At 39.1% G+C, this 21549-nt stretch overlaps 1 pseudogene; it reads left to right on the top strand.

Annotated features, from left to right (window-relative positions):
- Positions 1-1806: 1806 nt before the first annotated feature.
- LOC111752516 (stomatin-like) lies at positions 1807-19946 on the top strand (annotated as a pseudogene).
- The last annotated feature ends 1603 nt before the right edge of the window (positions 19947-21549 follow it).

The following is a 21549-nucleotide window of genomic DNA, read 5'->3' as shown; positions in this document are numbered from 1 at the left end:
CCTCCCCTTCTTCCTGGATTATATACTGTTCAGTCCCTTTACTTCTGAACCCCAACAAAGGGCCTAATATCTTGTAAAATGAGTCTAAGCAAATTTTAGGGCATATTTAAGTGCTAGAAATAAACAAAAACAAGACAAAAGCTCATATATAACAATAATAATCATCAGAGCAGTTATTTAAACTAATTAATGCTTTTAGTCAACCAACCTAAATACCATAATGCAAAAACAGAAATAGAATTTAAATTTAAATCAACATTCTACTCCGTAAAAAACAGGGTGGGGGATAGGGTGAAATTGACAAACATTCTCTTACTTTACCCATTTAAACATCAGACTCTTTTTTCTCCCTAGGCTTGCTTTTCTTTCTTTGGCATGACAGTTCTGATTCTTCAGCCTCCCCAAGAAGAAGAGAAAAATTCCCTTGAAGCTGGACTAAATTCATCAGCAAATGAAATTACATTCATTTGATAAAATGCTAAATGGAAAAAGGCAGGTTTATTTTAAGCCATCAACAGGCTGTTTTAGTTAATCACGCGCAGTGCAGAAGACAGGAGTTTGGTTGCTAAGAAAATGGTTGGCATGTTTCCATGAGATCCATGTGATGTGAGATGCATCTGTTCATTTTAACAGTGAAATAGAAAAAAAGAAAAAAGAAACAAAACAGTTTAGGGTATATTTGGTGAGTCACTGCAACACAGGGTCAAAGTAATTTTTGTTGTCAGTGTATTTTATACAACCTTATTATGATGTCAGCTTTTTCTAATCGGTCAAATATTTCATTTTAATAGTGATATTTTATTAAGAAAGTAATACATATTCATTGTAGATAAATTAGGAGCCCTGGTGGTACAGTGCTTAAAGCAACTGACTGCTAAGTGAAAGGCTGGAAGTTCGAAACCACCAGCAGCTCCTCAGGAGAAAGATGTGGCAGCCTGCTTCTGTAGAGATTTATAACCTTGGAAACCCTGTGGGGTCACTGTGAGTTGGAATCAACTCGACAGCAGTGGGTTTTAGTAGATAAATTGGAAAATAAAAATATGCTATAGTACATACACACACAAACACATACACACAAATGAATACCAATATCTACAAAGCCCAGCACATGCACTGTAAACCAAAACCGAAGCAAACAAACCCATTGACACCGAGTCGATTCTGACTCATAGTGATCCTATAAAGCGACCCTATAACACAGACTAGAACTACCCCATAATGTTTCTAAGACTGTACTCTTTATGGAAGCAGACTGCCACATCTTGGAGCGGCTGCTGGGTTTGGACTACAGAACTTCCTGTTAGTAGCTGAGTGCTTAACCACTGTACCACATGCATAGTAGGGGCTCAATATTTGCTGAATAAATTTAAAAAATTTTTCTTACAGAAATGGCATCATACTGCATATGCTGTTATAACCTGCTTTTTGTTCATTAAATTAAAAGATTTATTATAAACAGTTTTCTATGTTATTAAACATTCTTCTTTGGCATGATTTTAATAGTCTCACTATTATGGGACATATAAGGTGTTCATGAACTACTATAAGATTTCTTCAATGGCCAGGAACAGCACACAAGCATCTCCCCGGTAAGTCTAATGCTATATACTGCTGATGAAATCTGAACGTGTTTTAAGATTTTGGGCTCGGATGTCACACCTATTTCTCTGGTTATTGAAAGTGCAAATGGAGTTTCGGCTGTTCTGATCACGTGTAGTTCCACCATTTCCACCATGTACACCAGATAGAGACCTTAACTACTTAGATAAACAACTACTTGCTGTCTGTATTCAAATGTAGGCGAGAATGGCTAAAGATAGCAGTCTGATTGGCAATCCCATGCACACCATAATGGTCCTCAGAGTAAAATAGCCATGGACATTGATGTCCATAACATCTGCAGTGTGTCTGCTGTGGACAAAGAGGATGGGCAAAAAGATGTGGATGACCATATTGATTAAGGAAGCTATTGATTGCATGATCCAGAAGGGTGAGAAGTTCAAAGCAGAAAAGTGAGCAGAGAAACATGGTTGGTGTCTTCTAGGAACTCAACTCGAATCCACTGTCTTCACTAAGGACAAAGTGGAAAAGTAGAAAATCTAAGGCAAAAGCAATGATGGAAGGCAAACAGAAGATTCTTGGATTCGGTAAAACCATCAGCTCTCTGAACAAGAACAGGCCTGCTGAGAAGGAAGAATTTGAGTATCAGCAGGAAAATTGGAGAATGTCTCCAGCTTCACCATCACAAGCTGCATCAGGGAGCTGAAGCATGCCAAGAGAAATGGCTTCCCAGGGGCAGAGCTTCTTTGTCACAATGTGCTTCATCTGAAGCCACTGTCAAAGAGGGTGAGCACTGACCAGAAAGAAAGCATGTCCCACAGATGTGTTACAAAGTAAAATACATGGCCAAATCAGTTCAGTGGCAGTTTAAAAATGGTATTTGAATTGTGAATTAAGTTGTAGAGATAAATAGATCCAAAAATAGCTCAAACGAAACAGAACTTTATTTCTTGTCTAACAACCAGGCAGGTGTTCCTGGTTGGCAGAAGATTCAGGGACATCTCCACAGTGATTCAGGGACCCAGGCTCTCTTTGCCTTGTCTCCACCAGAGCCTCATCCTCAGCATCTGCCTCGAGTCAGTGGAAGGGACATGAGAGCATGGAAGGGGAACACATACTTCTTGAAAACTTGTCCCAGAAATGGGAGTCATCATTTCTGCTCTGTTCCACTGTTAGACCTCAGCCATGTGATCTAATTTCAGGGAGGCTGGGATATGTAGTCCAAGTTCATGCCCAAGAAGAAGAGAAAATGGATTATATAAATTTGGTCATATTTGCAATAAACCAAAAAACCAAACCCAGTGCTGTCGAGTTGATTCCAACTCATAGAGACCCTATAGGATAGAGTAGAACTGCCCCATAGAATTTCCAAGGAGCGCCTGGCAGATTTGAACTGCCCACCCTTTGTTTAGCAGCCGTAGCACTTAACCACTACGCCACTATGCCACCAGGGTTTCCGTATTTGCAATACTTGAGTGAATTCTCTTTAGATTCCAGCAGTATTATAAATAAGTGGGAAAAAAAATTCATGTCTTGATGAATAAAGATCCATTTTAAATTGCTGCCGTAGAAAACAAGTGGAATTTCTGCGTCCAAAGGCATATAAAAGTCTAAGGGTTTTCATTAAATGATGTCAAATTGACTTTGAGAATTTGTTTGATATATGCTCTTACCTATGGTAGATGAGAGTAGCTGTTCTCCATGCCATTATCCACACCCTTGCTAATACTGCATACAGCCTCATTACTTTTTAAGTTTATTTTTTAATAAGAAAGAAAATATTCAAGCAATGGAGAAGACTAGTGAGGAATGTAAAAAAGTCACCAGAGGCCACCACCATTAATCTTTTGTTGACATCTTTCCATACTCTGTATACATACATACCTACAACCAAGGTTACATTATTCTTGCTGTTTTTTTTAAATGTGAACATTTTTCTTCTCTGGTTCTATTTTTCCTTTTTCTTTTCAGTTTCTTCCTTTCCTTGCCTCCTTCCACCCTTCCCATCTTCGTTCTTTCCGCCCTTCCTTTCTTCCCATCTTCGTTCTTTTCCTGTTTTCTTTCCTGGCATTTCTCGTGTTTTACATTGGATGGCTGTAACTGTGTTACTTTACTGAGTCAGTCCTGACTTCAGGAGGAGCATGCTAGCATGGTAATTGAGCATGGACCCTAAAGCCATGCTGCTTGGGTCTGAATTCCAGTTTGCCCATCTACTCGCTATTATGACTTCTCTGTGTCTCAGTTTTCTTATCTGTAAAATGGGCTAATAATAGTACCACCTACCTCATTGGAAACTATTAATCTTTGTTAGGATTAAATGAGCTAATAATATAGGCACAGTACCTTGAACAGTTCCTGGTGCGTAGTGTTATGTGTTTTTGCTGTTATTGTTAATCTGTCATATACGTTACGAATATTTTCTCCTGTCTGTCTTTTGGCTTAGCTTATGGCATTGTTTTCCATACAGACGTTAAAATGCTTTTATGCAGTCAAATCTGTCTAGTCTTTCCTTTATAGTTTTTTATTTCCAAGTATGTCTTATAAAGTTCAGTCTCCTTATTTCCTTTTATGTCAGACATGTTACACATACGTTTTCCTAATCTGTGCTTGCTTTTAATTATAATTGATAGTGGAGTTTTGAGATATTGTTTTGATAAAGTCAAAGCTAACATTCTTTTTCTCTAAGATTTCTACAATAGGTGTTTACCTAGAAAAGCTTTTGTCACCTACTTACATTTGAATTCATTTATCAAGAATTGATATAGGTAAAGATACAACTATTTCGTTTCTAAATTGTTTTATAGTTATCCCAGCACTATTTATTATTCTATCATCTTAATTAAAGGGGTCCGCTGAGAGATGGTACACCTCCCTCATCAGAGTTTGACTGGACGTAAGCCATACCCTTCATTTTGTTATGGAGGCATTTCAAAGAGAAGTCTGTCTGTACAGTCAACTCTTAATTGCTAGCCCATAGATAACCCACTTAGGAAATCAACATAATAATAATAATAAAAACAGAAAAGGAAAAGAAATTTATAATCTCAGCCTGGGCTCCAAAACTTCTTTCTTTTGGGTTCTGCTCAGAAATGCCAACCAACATCAACGTGACATAAGTCAGCTTGGAAAAACTATTTTTCAAGGTACACAGATGTTTTACAAAGTTAACTACAATGTTTTGAAATTTCTGCCATCTACTTTTCTGTTCATTATGCTTTACAATGATTACAATTAATGGAAAGCTGAATGTTGTTTTGAAAAAATGAAACATGTTGTTCCCCTGAATCAGGCACCCTGGTTTGACTTTATAGAAGAGGAATTAGAAGACAAAAGGGATTAAAGAAGTTTGGCACAAGCAAGTAACCCAAAGAAAACAGGTTTTTAACCCTAGATCTCACGATTAGTCAGTCAACAGCTCACAAAACTTTTTTTTATAAGGCCTTTATCCTTGTCCTGGAGGTCCAAACCTGAACATTCTACAAGTGAGGAGCTCAAAAAATCTCAGATGCCACAGGTCTTTTTTTATCTAAAAAATCTTATTCACCAATCTATGATTCTTGGACTTTAAAATCTGTTTCTTAAAATAATTATGGCTCTGTTATGGTCTATGCCAGTGTTTCTCAAACTATCTGTGGTGGAGAATTGGTTATTTATTTTTCCAATCGGCCACGGAATATTTCTGTAAAGTATAATGAAAATGCATTACTAGAAAAATTAAATGAAAATAAAAACAAATATATACAAAATATAAATCCAGTTTATTTATTATTAAGCTTAACACACGTAAAAGAAATATGTCAAATTGCTATGAAATTTTCTAAATGCTGACTCTTAATTTCTGCACCTATTTCATTGCAGACCAGTAATAACTAGCAGGCTGTTATGGGTCACAATTCAAATAGCATTGCTCTGTGCCTGGTGGTGCAGTGGTTAAGAGCTCAGCTACTAACCAAAAGGCTGGCAGTTTGAATCCACCACCCATTCCTTGGAAACCCTAAGGGCAGTTCTACTGTCCTGTAGGGTCACTATGAGTCAGAATCAACTCGAAAGCAATGGGTTGGGTTTGGTTTTGGTATACCATTTCTGGCCCATAAACCAATGCACTTTTTAAAAATAAAGTTTATTTTTTAGAGCAGTTTTAGGTTTATAGAAAAATTCTGTAAAAGTATGGAAAGTTCCCACATGCCGTTGTCTTAGTCTCCTAGGGCTGCCCTAACAACATACCATAAAGGGGGTGGCTTTAAACAACAAAAATGTATTATCTCAGTTCTGGAGACTAGAAGTCCAAATCAGGATATTGGCCATGTCAATTCTTTCTGAGGGCTTTGAGAGAGGAATTGTTCCATGCCTCTTTTTTTTTCTGTCCTAGCTTCTGGTGGCTACCTTGGTGTTCCTTTGCTGCTTATAGATGAGCCTGTCATCACATGAAGTCTGTTCTCCCCTATTCGTGTCTCTGTCTCTATGTCTGTTCTCCTCTAAGACATCACTCAGAGGGATTAGGGCCTACCCTACTCCAGTATGACCTCATTAACATAACATCTGCAAAGAAAAACTCTATTTCACCCAACAAGGTCGTACTGACAGGTGCCAGGGGTTAGGATTTCAGCATATCTTTTGGGGGGACACAGCTCAATCCCTAACACCCTTCCAAAGTGTTTCTTCTATAGTAACATCTTGAATTCATGTGGTATATTTGTTATACTTGATAAACCAATAAAAAAAAAAAAAATTTTTTTTTTTTTTTAAACTAAAGCTCATAGTTTACATTAAGGTGCTCTCTTTGTGTTGTCAGACATATGGGTTTTGACAAATGGATAATGTCATGTGTCCACCATTACAGTATCACACAGAAGTTTCACTGCCCTAAAAACACCCTGTGCTCCTCCTATTCATCCCTCTTGCCCTCCCTCCCCCTGAACCCCTGACAACCCCTGATCTTTTTACTGTTTTTATAGTTTTACCTTTTCTAGAATGTCATATATTTGGAACCATACAGTATATAGCTTTTTCAGACTGGCTTCTTTCACTTAGCAATATACATTTAAGGTTCCTCATGCTTTTTTTTGCAGCTGGATTGTTCATTTCTTTTTATCACTGAATAATATTCCATTGCATGGATGTATCAAAGTTTGTTTACCCATTCACCAATTAAAAGACATCTTGGTTGCTTCCAATTTTTGGCAATTATAAATTAAAAGAAAAAATTTTTTTTTTTTTTTTATAACACTGCTATAAACATTCATGTACAGGTTTTTATGTGGAAATACATTTTCAACTCATTTGGGTAAATACCTAGGAGTGTGATTGCTAGATCATATGGCAAGCCTATGTTCAGCTTTGAAGAAACTGCCAGACTATATCCCAAACTGGCTGTACAGCTGGGAATTTTGTATTCCCATCAGCAATGAATGAGAGTTTCTGTTGCTCCACATTCTCACCAGCATTTGCTGTTGTCAGTGTTTTCAGTTTTAGCCATTTTTATAAGTGTGTAGTGGTATCTCATTGTTTTAATTTACAATTCTCTAGTGACATTTTTGTATGCTTATTTGTCACCTGGAAACCCTGGTGGCATAGTGGTTAAGTGCTATGGCTGCTAACCAAGAGGTTGGCAGTTGATCTGCCAGGTGCTCCTTGGAAACTATCAGGCAGTTCTACTCTGTCCTATAGGGTCACTATGAGTCAGAATCGAATTGACGGCAGTGGGTTTGGTTTTTTTTTTTTGGTTTATTTGTCACCCATATATCTTCTTTGGAGCCCTGGTGGCACAGTGGTTAAGAGCTTGGCTGCTAACCAAATTTTGGTGAGGTGCCTGTTCAGATCTTTTGCCCATTTTGTAATTGGGTTGTTTTCTTATAGTTCAGTTTTAAAAGCTCTTGTATAATCTGAATACAAGTCCTTTATCAGATATGTGTTTTACAAATATTTTCTTTCAGTCTGTGGCTTGTGTTAACCAATGTGTTTTTTAAAGCCAACAGCTCCTATAGCATCAAAGAAGGGCAAGGAGAGGACTGGGTTTACTGTCGTGTATGCTACTGCAAAAAATGTTATGATCTCTTCATTCGTATGGTCAGGTTAGATATAGTTTCCAAAATATGTCCACTGGGCTGGTATTTAGTTCTCAACTGATAAAATCATGATACATTTAAAATTTCTTATCCATAGGCAATGTTCAAATCCTAAAGACATTGGTTGAATAGCATATTCCCTTTTCCGACTGTAACTTATTCAATATTTGTTTTAGTTAAAAAAAATTTAAGGTATGGATTTCTACGAATTTTGTGCCATGTGAAATGTTACATAGCATTGAAACTTCACATTCAGGTTTTATTCCAAGTTAGGATTCTCCAGACCCCCCTTGTTCCATGGTTTATTAAACAGGAAGCTCTTGGCCTTTTAGGCATTGTCTCAGCTTTTCTCAGGGAGAAATCATCGAGATCATTTTACTGATTTCCAGTCCTCTGCAGCTATGGCCTTTCTTAAGCTTCTAACATCTTGTGTTTTGCTTAAAGTCTGCACCATTCAGCATGATTAGACTAGGGGTGGGGGCACTAGTAACAAAAGTTATATTGTTAGACTGCAGGGAAATTCATTTCTTGATTGTCCTTTGTCCTGAAAAATGTGACTTTAATCTTCCAGAGAAAGAACATCAATTTTTATGCAGTTCATTTAGTGGCATGATAACTCTATTTTACTGCTTAGTCTTCAAGTAGTAATTTTCCTTAGCAGGGCTGCTTCCTTCATACAATAAAATGTTGGTCTTTAAAATATCTTTAAATATTTGTAAAGCTGAGAAAACATTAAAACATTTTCACTTTCCAGGGTATAGTTCTTTCAGTCACCTTTGATTAGAGTGTGTTTAGAAAACATCAGTTTACGGTTAAAATAGTGGGCACAAGAAATAAGCAACATTTTATTGTCAAGTCCCAGTGAAATGCTATTGCATACCGTTAATCTTATCTCAGTCTATCTTAGCTCATTGACCTTACTGACAGCTCTGTCTTAGCGTTTACATAGTGGCTGACCTGTTGGAGGTTCATTGCCATCCTTTTTCCCTCCCCAAATTTGTTATATTATCATTTTAAGAAAAATATCTGCTAATGTAAAGATTCACATTTACCACACATCACTTTGAAGGCATCTGTATGCCAATCACAATATATAATATATATAGAGATACATATTAAGTAACAACAATTAGAAACAGGGATAATTTCTAAGTTTTATTCTAGATAATAAGTTTTAATCATTCGCCAAAAGGATGAAGTTTATTAATAGTCTTAAGAGTTTCTCTGAATTGGCTTCAGAGTAAAGACTGTAACAGTTTGAAGAAACTAAAGGGTCTGAATATCCGGAAAAGAGGCACTTCCCCTGGGATGGGGAGAGAGGATGAGAGAAGACCATGTGGGGTCAACCATAGATTTATGGAGCTACTGTTATCAACAGTGTTACCTCATCACCAAAAAGGCTTAAGGAAAACCACAGATTTCAACTCCAACTCTCAGGTGTCTTCCTCTTGTCTAAGACTCATTCTAACATTTTCATTATGGATCCTATCTCTTTTAGCCTTTTTCCTCCTCTGGGATTTTTTTCCACTAATTATCCTGGACATGTGACTGTGTAAAAATCAAGCCTAGGGAGCTTCACCATATTTTTATATCTTGCTCATGCAAAGGCAGGAATGCTTTTAAAGCATTTCTAGCCAATCCATGCATCTCTAATACCTGGAATTTCACAAATGAAAACCTATTTCTGAGATTCATTAGGCTAATTATCAAAACTGCCAACGTTAATCAGAGATGAAAAATAGCTAAATCATCTGGAGTTTGGCCTTTTGATTAAATGCTACCACTAGCCATCCCTGATGGTACAAATGGTTAACACACTTGGCTGCTAACCAAAAGGTTGGCAGCTTAAGTCCACCCAGAGATGCCTCTGAAGAAAGGCCTGGTGATCTACTTCCAAAAAATGAGCCACCGAAAACCCTATGGAACACAGTTCTACTCTGCCACACACGCAGCCACCATGAGTCGGAACTGACTCCACGGCATTGGTTTAACCACCCCGATGTATGTATTCCCAATTCGGAGACCTGCCCGCCACAGGGTCGGGATTAAAACAAAATAAAACACATATTTACACACAAACTGCTGAAAATTTTAAAGTAGATTACAGACCACATCACACCTTCCCTTAAAAAATTCAAGCTGCTTGAAACGGGGGGCTACATTTAGGTTATCCTCTTCCTCATTTCCCATTCTTTCTTCCCATTGCTGTCGAATTGATTCCAACTCACAGAGACCCTATAGGACAGAGTAGAACTGCCCATAGGGTTTCTGAGGCTGTAAATATTTAAGGAAACAGACTGTCAAATCTTTCTGCCACAGAGCGGCTGGTGGGTTTGAACTGCCAACCTTTCTGCTAGCAGTCAAGCACAGGCTCCCGTCTTTACTGCCAAGCTAAGACTGCTCCCAATGTGCAAGGTGCTACCACATCTCCTGAAATATCGTTTTAAAGCATTTATCTTCTCTGCTATAATCTTAGGAGGAGTTAAACATGTCTCAATCCTATTTTCCCTCGCCAAATACTCTGAATGTTTTAATTAAACTTCTGAAAAACCTCATTTCCGGTTTGAGACAGGAGAGTCTGGAAAAAACAATTAAGTAGAATATGCCATGTTCATTATGCAGCAAGTGAATTCTCACTTCCCATGAAACAGGTAAAAAAAAGAGCGAGAGAAGAAAAAAAGTTTGTTTACTTCATTAAGCCCCCAATCTCTCCCGAAAATGCTCAGCCTGACAACCCAAATACGAAAAAGTACCTGGAGATAATAACAAATAAATGTCCCTGGAAAAAGCATAGCTAGTAAAGATTCTTTCATGGGGCAAAAAAGTAAAGATTCATTCATGGGCAAATTAGTTTCCACATTTTTCTAGAAAAATTAGTAGAGTCTACTAATGATTAACAACAAGATTCTTTCCTATATTAAATGTATATGTTTCCCTGTACGTATCAGTTTTGATTTCTCTCCAAAGACTCTGAAGATCAAAGACCAAATAAGCACATTAGAAGTAGATATGTTCACAAAGGAAACCCTCGTAGTGTAGTGGTTAAATGCCACAGCTGCTAAACAAGAGGTCGGCAGTTCAAATCTGCCAGGTGCTCCTTAGAAACTCTATGGGGCAGTCTACCCACCCGAAGTTCTACTGTGTCCTATAGGGTCGCTATGAGTGGGAATTGACTCGACGGCAGTGGATTTTTAGATAGGTTATTTTCACAGAGACATTTCTAGGAGTGCAATGGTTATGCTATAATATATACTGTCTTGAAGCTGTTTGAATCATAGTCCAACACAAACAGGAAATGCAAGTTTTCCACTCAACGGATTTGAGTGTTATCCCTCCCATAGAATGGAATGTTGGGTGTGCCTTTATTTTCATTCAAGTGGATAATATATATATGTGTAGGAGATGTGGGAGATGTCACTAGTAATGACTGAAAATTTAACCTGAGAAAAGCTTCAACTGAAGAGGAATAAGAACAGATTCAGGGTGGGTTTAGGGAGCTGCCAAATCGCAAGTAGAAACATGATTTTAAAAAATTCTTAGCTTCTCTGACACTCAGAATTTTGAGAGCACCTTTGATTATCTTGAAATAGCCTTACTATTCCCGGCGAAAACTCAAAGGAGCAGAAAGGATAGCTGTACCCTGAAGGAAAGTCATCTTTCAGGAGAGAGAAAAACTCAGGATCTGACTCAACTGACGTTTAGTGGCGCAGTGGTTAACAGCTACAGCTGCTAACCAAAGGTCGGCAGTTCAAATCCACCAGCTGCTCTTTGGAAACCCAGTAGGGCAGTTCTACTCTGTCCTATAGGGTCACTATGAGTCGGAATCAACTCAACGGCAATGGGTTTGGGTTTTTTTTTTTTTTAAGTTTCGGACGCCATGTGTCTTAGTTACCTAGCGCTGCCACAACAGAAATACCACAAGTGGGTGGCTTTAAAGAACAGAAATTTACTTTCTCACACTTCTGGAGGCTAAAAGTTCAAGTACAGTGTGTGGCTCTAGGGGGAAGTCCCTCCTTATGTGTTGCCTTGGGAGCTCCTTGGTGTTCCTTGGTTTCATTGGCATTCCTTGGCGTCTATCTTCCTCCTGTGTGCACCTCTGTGTCTATTCTCTGTTTCATAGATGAGCTAAGCATGGTTCATAAGTTAAGTAAGTTGCTAAATTCCCAAAGCTAGTGAATGACAGAGCGCCCAGCTTCTAGAACCAAGTGTCTGAGGTACAACATCAAAGCTCATAAGGCTGAGATGTCATCATTGTTAAAGGAGTTTTGTGGAGTGGGATAGATTTTATTTTATTAGCTTTTAAGTGAGAGATGTTCCTTTTCTATACAGACATAGAAAATCATCTTGGATGAGATGTTTTTCTGGAAAAATTCAGTAACTTGATGTCTCGTCCATTATGCAAATGAATAGCAACAAACACTTCCTGAGGAAAAGGAAAAAGAAAATTTGGAGCACCATGAATGAGGCCAACCTTTCTGGAAAGGAATCATGCTCCCCATGATTCAAATTTAGGAAAACTTACTGGGGTAGACTGGGATGACCTTGACAGAGATCCTAGTCAGGAAAGAACAGCAGGACCTTTATAGTGCCTGTTGTTGTTAAGGGCCATCGAGTTGATTCTGACTCATAGTGACCCCATGTGACAGAGTAGAACTGCCCCACAGGATTTTATTGGCTGAAATCTTTATGGAAGCAAATCACCAAGTCTTTCTCCTGTGGAGCCACTAAGTGGGTTCAAAACCTCAACCTTTCGGTTAGCAGCCAAACACTTAACCATTGTGCCACCAGGGCTCCTTTTATGGTGCCTAATACACCACTCAAGTCCAGTTCTTCCAAGTGCGACTACTTAGGTGTACTCACTCAGCCTTCCCTTATTGAGTTCAGAGGAAAACTCAGAACCAACCCTAAGCAGAGTTGATCAGCACCTAAGGGGAGGGCCATTTGCACTGCAGCACACACCTTCCATAGGATGTGAAATATTACACACCGAAATTATTACTTCTGGGATTTTCTGTGTTCGGGGAGCTGCCCAAATATCCCCGTCAGCAGAAGGGGTCTAATGATAGCAATAAACCACAGATATTGAGTCCTTCTATTTGCCAGGCCCCATGTTAAGAACCGATGGTACTGAAGAAGTCCAAGCTGCACTGAAAGTACTGGCGAAAAGCAAGGCTTCAGGACTTAGCAGAATACCAATTGAGATGTTTCAACAAACAAATATAACGCTCAAAGCGCTCACTCATCTATGCCAGGAAGTTTAGAAGACAGCTACGTGGCCAACCAACTGGAAGAGATCCATATTGTGCCCATTCCAGAGGTGATCCAACAGAATGAGGAAATTATCAAGCCATATCATTAATACCACACACAAGTAAAATTTTGCTGAAGATCATTCAACAGCAGTTGCAACAGTACATCGACAAGTAACTGCCAGAAATTCAAGTCAGATTCAGAAGAGGACATGGAACCAGGGATATCATTGCTGGTGTCAGACGCATATTGGCTGAAAGCAGAGAATATCAGAAAGATGTTTACCTGTGTTCTACTGACTGTGCAAAGGCATTCGACTGTGTATCACAACAAATTATAGATAACACTATATAGAACGGGAATTCAAGAACACTTAATCGTGCTCAAGTGGAACCTGTACATAGACCAAGAGGCAGTCGTTCACACAGAACAAGGGGATACTGATTGGTTTAAAATCAGGAAAGATATGCATCAGGGTTGTATCCTTTCACCATACTTATTCAATCTGTACGCCGAGCAGATAATCCGAGAAGCTGGACTATATGAAGAAGAACAGGCCATCAGGACTGGAGGACGATTCATTAATAATTTCAAAATGCAGATGACACAATCTTGCTTGCTGAAATGGAAGAGGACTTGAAGCACTTATTGATGAAGATCAAAGACTACAGTCAGTCTTCAGTGTGGATTACACCTCAACATAAAGAAAGCAAAAATTCTTACAACTGGGCCAATGTCCAACATCATGATAAACAGAGAAAAGATCGAAGTTGTTGAGGATTTCATTTTACTTGGATCCACAATCAATGCCCATGGAAGCAGCAGTTGAGAAGTCAAACAACACATTGCACTGGGCAAATCTTATGCAAAAGACCTCTTTAAAGTGTTAAAAAGCAAAGATGTCACTTTAGGGACGAAGGTGCCCCTGACCCAAGCTATGGTGTTTTCAGTCGCTTCATACGCATGCCAAAGCTGGACAATGAATAAAGAAGCTCGAAGAAGTGATGCCTTTGAATTACACTGCTGGTGAGACTATTGAATACACCATTGACGGCCAGAAAAACGAACAAACCTGTCTTGGAAGAAGCACAGCCAGAATGCTCCTTAGAAGCAAGGATAGCAGGCATCTCACATACTTCGGATATGTCATCAGGAGGGACCAGTCCCTGGAGAAGGCACGCTTGGTAAAATAGAGGGTCAGCGAAAACGAGATGGATTGACACAGTGGCTGCAACAGTGGGCTCAAGCATAACCACGATTGTGAGCAGGACCAGGCAGTGTTTTGTTCTGTTGTACATGGGGTTGCTATGTGTCAGAACCGACTCCACAGCACCAAATAACAACAACATGTTAAGAATTTTCCATTCACATACATTACAACCTTATCTACAATAGCAGCCCTGCTGTCTCCATCATTCTGTTTTCCCCTACCATTATTTGTTTTTTCAGAGTGTGAAACACTGCTGAAATGATACAATATGTTTATGTGTTTCATTTTTTTAATCTAACTCCAAAACTAAAATGTAAGCTCCGTAAGGACCGAATTCTGTGTTGTTAACCCCTGTTAACTAGCAGATGGTGGGTTTTCAATTAAAATTCATTGAAAGAAAGAAGGTATTGCTTGATTTCATTATAAGAATCTCATGGGACAAGTTTGTTTTGTTTTGTTATTTTCATGGTTTTGTGAATGAGGGTCTAATATTGCATTCTCAAACACATTATTATTCAGAAGTAGGAAAATCATTAATATTTATACATTATTTTATCTATTTTATTACATATTTTTACATTCCAATTTAAAACCTTTTTTTTTTTTCGTTATCTAAGTACTCGTGGTAGCAGATACCATTGGTTGCCTACCCAACATCCACTTTGTCCCCTTCTTCCTTCCTAACAGACCCTCAGTTGTTCTCAAGTATCCACCCTCATCCATATGGCTGTGTGATTCGGGGAGGCTGACAGGTGTAAATCAATAATGACTGGCCTCACTTGGAGAAAGTGGAACACATTTTTGTTAGTTAAGTAAATCACACCAGACAAACATTGCTGGGAAGTAACCAACTCAAGACTTCGGCTCTGTGTGACTCCAAAACCTTCGCTGTTTTTTGAGGTAAAACTCACATGATATAAAATGAGCCACTTTAAAGTGACATTAATCACATTCACAATATTGTATGACCATCACTCTTATGTAGTTTCAGAACATTTTCACTGAGCCAAAAGGAAAATCCATACCCATTAGGCAGTCACTCCTCATTTCCTCCTCCAACCCCTGGTAAACACTAATCTGCTTCCCGTCTTTATGCATTTGCCTATTCTGGACATTTCGTATGAATGGATCATACAATACGTAACCTTTTGTGTCTGGCTTCTTCTTTCACTTAGCATAATTTCAGGTTTATCCATATTGTAGCATGTATCAGTACTTCATTCCTTTTTATGGCAAAACCTTTGCTTTTAACTACCAGATTATGCTGGTTCCCAAAATACAGAAGTGGTGGCTGGGTGCCCTGAAGCATTTAGAGAGTCTTAAATAGTAGGTAATTGATGTGAGGAGTCCTTGGGCAGAGCAAATGATTAATGTGCTTGAAAGGTTGGAGGTTTGAGTCCACCCAGAAGCATCTCGGAAGAAAGGCCTGGTGATCTACTTCCAAAAAATCAGCCATTGAAAACCCTGTGGAGCACGGTTCTACTCTAACACTCATGGGGTCGCCATGAGTTGGAATCGACTAGATGGCAACCGGTTAAACAGGCTAGTTGGTGCCAGGATACAAAGAAGAGAGGAGAATTAACTTTACCCATTTCTCATCTCTGCTCAGTGCTTGGCATTGCCACCAGTATCTGTGAAAACAAAGGCTTTGAGGTTGAGCAAATTCCACACGAGTTTACCACTCCTTACCTAAGTCACCCCAAGGCCACCTAACCTTTCAGAATGTCGGTTTCTTCATCTGCTATCTCCTAAGAGTTGTTGCAAGATATAAATGGAACAATGATTGCAAAGCATTTAGAGCAGTTGACGACTCTTGGTAAATTCTGTATAAATGGTAGCGGTGACCCTGAAGGAAAGAAATTGGCTGTAAAACAGGGAAATATCCCAGCTCTCCTCTGCCTCCAGCCTGCACAGGGGCAGTCACAGGACTAGACTCCTTTCCAGCTGATGCTGTTGCTTGGCCATTGACTGACTAATCGACAACACAGTTCACTTACATTTGCTCCTCTTTCAAAACGCTTCTCAGTCTTGTTCCCTGCCAATGCCCTTAGACATGCAGTGAGATGCCAAAATTGCAAGGTCTGAGAAAGCTTTATTTACAGTGCACAGAGGGATCCTATCACAACTTCCAGTGGAAGAATGCAGACCCTTGCAATGGATGACTGAGCCAGTGCACATTCCTTCTATGGGGAGGGGAGAAGGGGGGCACCAGCCCTACTGGCTGAGGAGCATGGGGCTAGCTCTTGCTCTGCAAACATACAAGGGTTTTAAATAAATATTTTCAAATGTCTTTGGCAGTGCATAAGGGCAAATACAAAAGCTGCTTGACTTTCAAGGTTGTTCCTGTCTATAGGATAAGTCCTTAGGGAAATGTCCTCTTTCAAGGGATGACGCTCTTATTTTCAAGGCTTCTGGTAGTTGGAGCTTGACACATTAGGTGTTTTTTGGCCAGGGCTATCACTATGAGCTAGGAGAAACGCATAGATGTTTGACAAATAGGGACAGACGTTTACTGCTGTCTTTATATACTCTGTCAGAAGAGGTGGTCATGGTGTGGCTATTTTCTCTGCTTAGTTACATACCTGCCCTAAATTTCAATCATGAGGATCTCAAATATTACACCCTAAGAACAGTTGTCCATTGACTGAGGAAATACATAATAAAAAGTAGAGTGAATTAACTAAGATTTTTAAATGAATTGGCAGTTTATGAATCACAATAACACCTACATACATTTGAAAGATAGCAGTGCATTTATGTGTGTGATATCTTAGCCATTCAGGTAAAAGCCATCCTGGAAGCTGAGAGTCCCTTGCATTAACATCCTGGCGCCTCAGACTTGCATCCTGCAGGCTGGGAACCGCTGTCTAAAAAGTATTTAACTGAGAATGTAGAGAGGAAAATACCACAAAGTTAATTTGAACTTTATCTCTCTGGTCTATAATTCTACTAATGACTTACTGCATTTAAAAAGTTAAAATAATGATAGGTTGGCTGTAAATATAATTTTGTTTTTGAAACAGGAAAAACATGAATTTCTACTTGCTTTGGAGACTAACTCTTAACTAAAGTAGAGCGATCTAAGTCTTGGCAGGATACAAGACATAATTTGAAACCATGAAGGTATAAACCCAAGGGAACAATGTGTATAATGCCTGAATTATGTTCAAACTGATTGAGGCGGCAGGGGGCTGGGGGGGCACTAAGGGGAGATCTTTATTAAAATTGTTGAACATGAAAATGCCTTCAACCTCTTCAATAACAATATAGAAGGCAATTTGCAATTATTGTTCTACTTTTCCTTTACATTTATCCCTATTTTGGTGCATTAAAAAAAAAAAAACTGTTGCTGTGGAGTCGATTCTGACTCATAGTGACCTTACAGGAGAGAATAAAACTGCCCTACAGGGTTTTCAAGGAGCATCTGGTAGATTCAAACTACCAGCTTTTTGGTTAATGGCCACAGCTCACTGTAGTTCTCAGCCACTGTGCGCACAGTTTATAGCAAAACCAGTTTTTGCATCTGTGGGTTCCTTATATTTTTATAGGAAAAAAAAAGTATCTTTAATTTCAATGCCACTATGTAACAAATCACTTTAAATTTAAAAATACTAGTCTTCTTTCTGTCCTCCTTCTACTAATGTTAAAGGAAGTTTCAGATTTACACAGAATGAGAAGCAGACTCTTTTCCTTTTATCATTAAATGATCACGCAGGTGACATTGTTGCAAGTGTAGAGATTTCAAGGATGAAATATATATTTACGCTACATTGTGGAAGTGAAGCTGTTTTTAAGCAAGTCGGTATTTTAAAAGTAGGATGAAATCACATTTATTTATTTTCATCATTTCAGGTTGACTTCCTTCTGGACTATCTGAAAATTAATTTTTTAATACAAGAAGTATTCAGTTATTTAAAATAAACCCATGACTTTGAAACTTACGTACCTAAGAATCCTAAAATATAGGAGAACTCAAAAAAATGATCCATTTTTCATGTATTTGGGGATGAAAATGCTATCATTTCTTTTGTTAGTACTTTGTTTTTTTAATTCTGGCCTTTCATTTTAAAAATTAAAATAATCTTAACAACAAAAATAAATTATATTAAAAAAAGAATTAAAATAAAGAGTTAGGATCTAGAGCATAAGTTTCACGAATGTGTAAACAAAGCAGTGTGTGAAAGCACTTTGTGAATTAAAAAGTAATACTCGGGCCACGCTTAATTGAACACCTGTTTCCTAAATGCATATAGTCACTCATTTATTCCTTTGTTTACTCATTCAACAAACATTTGTTGAGTAATAGGCATTCTGCTGGGTGCTTAGGATTTAACTCCACTCAGGCAATACAGAAGAAGTCATATGTTTTTGGCTCTGGATTCTGGGTTTGAATCTTCTTAGCTTCGTCCCTTGCTTATTGTGTGACCTTAGGCAAATTATGTGACCTTTCCATGCCTTGCTTTCCTCTTCAGTGAAATGGGGATATTAATGGTACCTAACTAAAGAAGTATTTTGAAGATCAAAAAGATGTAATCATCATAAAGCTCTCAGCACAGACTCTTAGGTGGGCATGAACTCTCAGCTGTGCATTAGAACTCTTTGCTGTGCATTAGAATCATCCAGGGAGCATATTAAAATGCCAATGCACTATTTGGTGGCTGAAGGTCTGGCAAAGTGAGAACAGTGAGTTGGTTTCTGACAGCTGATTGAAAAGTGTCACACTGAGGACACTCCAGTCTGGCTTCTCCCAACTCCTTCAAGGAGAGCCCAGGTTAGGCTGAGATCCTTGTAGCTGGATTTTTTTTTTTTTTAAGTAATTTTTATTGTGCTTTAAGTGACAGTTTACAAATCAAGTCAGTCTCTCACACAAAAACCCATATACACCTTGCTACACACTCCCAATTACTCTCCCCCTAATGAGACAATCTGCTCTCTCCCTCCACTCTCTCTTTTCGTGTCCTTTTCGCCAGCTTCTAACCCCCTCCACCCTCTCATCTCCCCTCCAGGCAGGAGATGCTGACATAGTCTCAAGTGTCCACCTGATCCAAGAGCAGCTGGATTTTGATAGCTGTTTTATTCATATTCACAATTATAACTTTCACCATATCAATATGGATGTGCATAAATATCCCAAAATAGTATGAAAGAGCCACCATCTTTAGATTGGACCACATCTCATAAGGAGGAGCCAAAGAACCTGGTTTGTGTTTTTATCCTGCCATCAATGACCGCTTGATCGGAGTGGACATGAGAACTATTTCATTGGATATTCCATTTGAGGCAATATTTACCAAGGATTCAGTGTGTATGACACGGTCTTTCACCAAGTTCTGAAGGTCGTCATGGCAAATATCACTAACGTTGACTCAGAACCCATATTTTGCCATACATTGCCATACATTATCATGAGTTGCCATTAAGTCAACTCCAACTCCTGGCAACCCATATGTGTCAGAGTACAACTGTGCTCCATAGGGTTTTCAATGGCTGATATTTCAGACGCAAATCATCAGGCATTTTTTCTGGGGAGCCTCTAGGTGGACTTGACCCTCCATCTTTTTGGTTAGCAGCTGAGCACATTAACTATTCACACCACTCAGGGACCCCTGGCACATACTACCTTGAGGAAATAGCTGGGCTCCAAGAAGCTTTCTCAGGTCCTCTCTGACAGAGAAGAATTGCACACAACATGCAATGTACCCTCAAGGATGCCACTGATGCCTGGGGGGTAGAAGTGTAGGATATGTGAGGAAATTAAGAATGCAAACTCACCTTTGCAACTCCCAGGAGCCATAAGTTCAGTAGCAGGAGCCCAAGCCAAGATTATTGCAGCTCGGAAAGAAGTGCATCCTTGGCTCTGAATGGAGCCTTCATGGTCAGTACCAGGGTCCTTGACACCTTTAAATCTGGAAATCCCAGGTACTAACTACCAGCATTGCTGAGAAGAACTCTATGATTTCCATTCCTGTCACTGTCTTGAAGCGATACGCATTATCTTACAGTTCTGGATGTCAGAAGTTAAAAAAAAGGGCGGGGGGGGGGGAGTCTTATGGGGTTAAAATCAAGGAGCTACGTTCCTTCTGGACCCATGAAGCAAGAGTTTGTTCCTTTATCAACTTCTAAAGGCTACCTGCATTCCTTGGTTCGTGGCCCTGTTCCATCTTCATCACTCTGGCTTCTGCTTCCATGGTCACATTTCCTCTTCTGACCCTCCTGCCTCTCTCTGGAAACCCTGGTAGCATAGCAGTTAAGTGCTATGGCCGCTAACCAAAAGGTCGGCAGTTTGAATCCACCAGGCACTCCTTGGACTCTATGGGGCAGTTCTACTCTGTCCTATAGGGTCGCTATGAGTTGGAATCGATTGGACAGCAATGGGTTTGGTTTTGGTTTGCCTGTGATGCCTGTGATTACATTGGATCCAGCCAGATAATCCAGAATAATCTCTCCATCTCAAGGTTCTTAACTTGATCACATCTGCAAAGACCTTTTTGCCAATGAGACAACATATTTATATATTCTGGGATTAGGATATGGACATATTTGAGGAGAGAACATTTTTCCGCCTACCACAGGCAGAGGTCAGCTTTCAGTGCTGAGTAGACAGTAGGACAGGGTGATTTGAACCTTCTCCCTTCCTCTCTTTTGCCACAAGTTGAGCTTGCTATGTTTAGAATCTATAGCAGATCAAAGTATTGTTAACCTGTGAATACAGAAAGACATATAGCTTGGTGATGTACGTAAGAAAATCTCTTAGCCTTTTTAATATTTAAATTATTTTTTTATTTTTATCATTGAGAAGTAGGTTACATTCCCCTTCTTTCTGGCTCTCATAGAGTGCCTCTGTACCCTGGAAAGCAGAACAGAGTCCAGGACAAAGTTATAACCACCACCAACCACAGAGCACTTGCTGCATGTACTCTGCTTCTCTTATCCTTCTGCTCACTTCTGCAGAAACTTTGATTGAAGAAAGCACTTCCCAACAACTGTTTGGTCTCTGAACCTAAACTATATTTCAAAATACTCCTCACCTATAAGCAGCCATTTCCTTGCTTCTGCCTGCCAACACTAGGGAAGTGGGTAAAACATATGACAAAGATTCCACGGCCTTCCTATAACTTTTAAATCTACACTCTTTCTGAAACAGTTCTGGCTTGTTTCAACTATTTTGAGCCTCTCATATGAGTGAATGATTCTATTGTGATTGCCTTTTGAACCAGGTAAGTATTGTCCCAAAGCACATATTTCCAAATATCAGTTATTAAATAGTTTTGTTTAGCTTTTTAAACAAAATCTTCTGTACTGAGCCCTACTAGTCAAGGCAGAACGGTGATTTGAACTAGCTATTCTGAATAGCTATTTGAAGAGCTCTAAAACCAACGTAAGGAGCCCTGGTTATACAAATGGTTAAGTGTTTGGCTGCTAACTGAAAGGAAGATCTGGTAATCTACTTCTGTAAAGATTACA

Source organism: Loxodonta africana, chromosome 1 (genome assembly GCF_030014295.1).
Source record: "Loxodonta africana isolate mLoxAfr1 chromosome 1, mLoxAfr1.hap2, whole genome shotgun sequence".
Lineage (NCBI taxonomy): Eukaryota > Metazoa > Chordata > Mammalia > Proboscidea > Elephantidae > Loxodonta > Loxodonta africana.
The sequence above is the reverse complement of the archived record's forward strand: the minus strand, read 5'-3'. Positions and strand labels throughout refer to the sequence as shown.